Source organism: Syngnathus floridae, chromosome 1 (genome assembly GCF_059516105.1).
Source record: "Syngnathus floridae isolate MCC-2025c chromosome 1, RoL_Sflo_1.0, whole genome shotgun sequence".
NCBI classification, from domain to species: domain Eukaryota; kingdom Metazoa; phylum Chordata; class Actinopteri; order Syngnathiformes; family Syngnathidae; genus Syngnathus; species Syngnathus floridae.
Window position 1 is genome coordinate 27,011,363 of NC_142413.1, and position 4,216 is coordinate 27,015,578.

Below are 4,216 nucleotides of genomic sequence, written 5' to 3' on the forward strand. Positions count from 1 at the left end.
ATGTTTCGTTAAGTAGACTTCATGCAAGTTATCTCACATTTACTTAACGTTTGTTGGAGTGTATGCACGAGAGGTATCTGATGATTTACTCATCATTGTTATTGTGTGAAACATAGCAAGAAAGTCTAGAGCATTGTTTTACAGGGACACGGCATCCAGGAGTTGGATATCAACACCGAGCTGTCACAATCAGTGTTACCGACCCATCCCGCTCTGGACTTGCAGACAGTCAAGTCAAAGTCAAAGTCAGCTTTATTGTCAATTTCTCCACATGCCAAAGACACACAAAGAAACCGAAATTTCGTTCCCCCCTATCCCACGGTGACAAGACATGGCTCACAACAGACAAACAGTAAACAAGTATAACAAAAGCGTGCCGAATAAATAATGAATAAATAACACAACAATAAATAAATAAATAAATAATTAAGAGGAGCACAAAAAGAAAAAAACAAAAAAGAGCAAGTGCGCGTACAGCAGACATTCCCGAAAATAGCGCAACAGTGCCGCACGCTACGCAGAAGGGGGTAGCGAGTTCAGGGCCCTAACAGCCTGGAGGAAGAAGCTGTCGGCGAGTCTGGTGGTGCGGGAGCGCAGGCTCCTGTACCTCTTCCCAGAGGGCAGAAGGTCAAACAAAGAGTGAGCCGGGTGACTCACATCTCTGGCAATCGAGGTTGCCTTGCGGGTGAGATGGGAGGTGTAAATGTCCTTCAGGGAGGGAAGCGAAGCACCAATAATCTTACCAGCCGTATTCACTATGCGCTGCAGGGCCTTCAAGTTCTGTTCAGTGCAGTTACCACCCCAGACAGCGATGCAACTGGTGAGGACGCTCTCAATGGTGCCACGGTAGAATGTAGACAGGACTGCCTGAGGAGCACATGCACGCCTGAGCTTCCGCAAGAAGTACAGGCGGCGCTGAGCTTTCTTTGCCAGTGACGAGGTGTTCGCGGACCAGGAGAGGTCCTCACTGATGTGCACCCCCAGGAACTTGGTGCAGCTCACCCTCTCCACCACAGCACCGTCGATGATCAGCGGCAGGTGTGTTTTGTGACCCTTCCGGAAGTCAACAATGATTTCCTGGAAACTGGATGGGAGTTTTGGACATCGCCGCTGTGTGCCAGGATGAGAGAGCCGTTTTCAAGGTATAAGGGCTCTACTACCAAAATGGCTGCACCATCGGACGGGACCTTCTTCGTCCAGAAGTTCAGAAGCACTGCCTCACCTGCATCCTATGAGTGCACGTGCCTGTTCAGAACGGATCATGGTTTTGTGGTCACAAGAGTCTCACCCCCACCCTGTTTCTCTCAATAAAAATGCTCTTGCAAGAGGCCTGAGTCAGACCTCATTCGATCATCGCTGTATGCACAGCGACGAATGACTCTCCACTTGCAAGTGTTTAAAAGGGTATACTGTCTCCCGTGTGGTTCACTCTAACAGAGGGCACCTCACACAGCTCCAAGGACCGGTTGAAGATCCATGCAAAGAAGGGTGCCAGCTGTTCAGCACAGACTTTCAAGCAGAAAGGTGACACGCCGTCTGGGCCCGGTGCCTTCCTGATCTTTTGTCTCCGAAACATCTGGCGCACTTCCTCCACGCGGATCTGGAGTGCAGGCGTGGCCTCTGCAAGAGAGAGAGTAGGTGACAAAGGTGATGGAAGTGTGGACAGAGTGGTTGTGGGGGGAGGTGAGTATGTTGATTCTGCTGCAGGAGGTCCTGTTGTGTGGGAGGACCGATCAAACCTTCAGTAGAACCTCTTTAGTTGGTTTGTAAGCCTTGGGCTCTCCACAAGACGCGGGGTTCATTTCTTGAAGCCCGTGATGCTCTGCAGACATTTCCACACTGTTGAGGGATCAGGATTGGCAGAGAGGTGTCTCTCCAGGCTCTCCCTGTAACACCTCCTGGCTTTCCTGACCTCTCGGTTCAGTGTGTTTCTGGTCTGCTTGAACAGGTCCGGGTCGCCGCTCCTGTAGGCCTCCTCCTTGACTTTGCGCATCCTCCTGAGGTTCGGTGTAAACCAAGGTTTGTCGTTGTTATACGTGCAGAAGGTCTTAGTCTGCACACACAGATCCTCACAAAAACTGATGTATGATGTGACAGTGTCAGTGAGTTCATGCTTGTCTGAAGTTGCAGCTTCAAAAACTCCCCAATCGGTGCAGTCAAAGCAGGCTTGGAGGTCCTGCCTTAACTCCACTGTCCACTTCCTCACAGTCCTCACCACAGGCTTATGTTTTTAGTTTCTGCCTGTAGGCCGGGATCAGATGAACTACTAAACAGTGGTCAGAGAGTCCTAAAGCCGCACGAGCCGCAGAGTGGTATGCATCCTTAATTACGGTGTAGCAGTGGTCCAGTGTCTGTGCCCCTCTGGTGGGACACGTTATGTGCTGTGTCTGGGGAGTTCGTGTGCGAGGTTCGCCCTGTTAAGATCACCCAGAACAATGATTAGTGAATTTGGTAGAAGTTTCTACATGTCTGTCACCTGGTCAGCCAGCATCTGCGTGGCTTCACTCGCACGTGCATGTGGTGGAATGTAAACAGCCGCCATGATGATCAAGGAGAACTCCCGTGGTGAATAGAATGGCCGGCAGTTTATGAAAAGTGTTTCTGGAAGAGGGCTGCAAGACTCTTTCAACACCGTGACATCAGTACACTAACATTCATTAATGTAGAAACAGAGACCACCTCCCTTTGATTTTCCGGTGAGCTCCGCGCTGCGATCTGCACGCATTAGCCAAAACCCAGCTAACTCCACGGCGTGGTGGGGGCTGCGTCTGTTAAGCCACGTTTCAACAAAACATATAGCGACGGATCTGCTGAAGTCCATGTTCCTTGAAGTGAGGAACAGCAGTTCGTCCATCTTGTTCGCCAGGGAGCGGACATTTGCCAGATGAATTGATGGTAGGGCAGAACGGAACCCTCTCTGCCTCAGCTTTACGAGGGCTCCGGCTCGTTTTCCGCATCGTCTTCGTCGTGCTAGCTTGTATAGCACCGCCGCTCCGGTGAAAATCTCCATCAAGCAGTCTTGATCAGAGAGAACAGGAGAGAAAATATCAGAAGAAGACTGTCCGATGTTTAACAGCGCTTCTCTGGTAAAAGTGATCTGGGATGGACAGCAGAGGACACAGAAAAAACACAAAATAAGACAAAGAAACAGAGAGCGACTCACCGTGGCGGCCATCCGCGGCGCCATCATGACGTCATATGTTTATTAAAATAATAATAATAATAATAATAATAATAATAATAATAAAATAATAATAATAATAATAATAAAAGTACATCTTAAACCAGCAATCTAATGTGAAACTGCAGTTCATATATTGGATAACAATATTTAGGCATATATATGCATACACGTTATTTAAAACCTACTATAAGTAAATCGTAAATCTACATTCTGGCGTACAAAGTTCACGCCAGGAGACACAACACATTCACTGACTATTCTGTTGATGCACGGGAAGGAAGTTCACCCATTGACTCGTTCGCGAACGAGAAAGTCAGGATTCGTTCCCTCACTGATCCGTACTCACGATGAACTGGAAATGCGAATCACTCATTCACTGATTCGTTTACTCACAGATTCGTTCGCTGGTGAACGGGAAATGCAATTCACGACTCGTTCGTGAACGGGAAGTTACGTCATTTTCTTTTTCGTTTTGTTTTACGGCGAGGTGGCACCACCTTCAATGGGTATTACCGACACCTCCTGGTCGAAGTCATATGAAGTGAAAAAAGTTCACAGAAAATATTCGTTCTTTTGAACGTATCGTTCACTCACGAGCTAACACTACTAATTACCGAAAAGAGGAAAATGAAGGTGACTACTGTTAAACGTTTGGATTATAAGCTTTAAATTTCTCACGCCCCTTAAGGCAAGATGTTAGAGACGCGCCCTAGTCTGCCAGTCGTCACGTCTTATACCTGGCGAGACTCATGATCTCATCACTTTGAATAACAGCTGCGGTTTGAGTCTAAGTATACTTGTTGTTTCGTCGTCCTTAAAAGGCCATCTACTCGGTTCTTTTCTGGTCACAAACAACTGGCCATTCTATATTCTGGGTTGTCCCTATACATTACTGAAACTAAACCTCCCTGTCCAGCACAAATAACCCATGCTTAATCCCGCACTGGCCCCGGCCTTTTAAAGGAAACATACAGAGACACATTCAGGCAAAAATATACTACATTTGTTTGTTGTTTGTTTTTATTGTTTTTT

General features: G+C 47.5%; 1 long non-coding RNA gene across 5 annotated transcripts; it reads right to left on the bottom strand.

The window, feature by feature from the left end:
* Positions 1 to 234: 234 nt before the first annotated feature.
* LOC148404753 (uncharacterized) lies at positions 235 to 3,871 on the bottom strand. Of its 5 annotated transcripts, none has more exons than XR_015862431.1 (2): positions 3,578 to 3,871; positions 235 to 3,018 (listed from the first exon to the last, which is right to left on the bottom strand). It is a non-coding gene; the product is annotated as an uncharacterized LOC148404753 (long non-coding RNA). The 5 variants fall into 5 exon arrangements; XR_015862429.1 differs by having other exon boundaries at positions 235 to 3,097; XR_015862430.1 differs by having other exon boundaries at positions 235 to 3,097; positions 3,440 to 3,579.
* Positions 3,872 to 4,216: the final 345 nt, after the last annotated feature.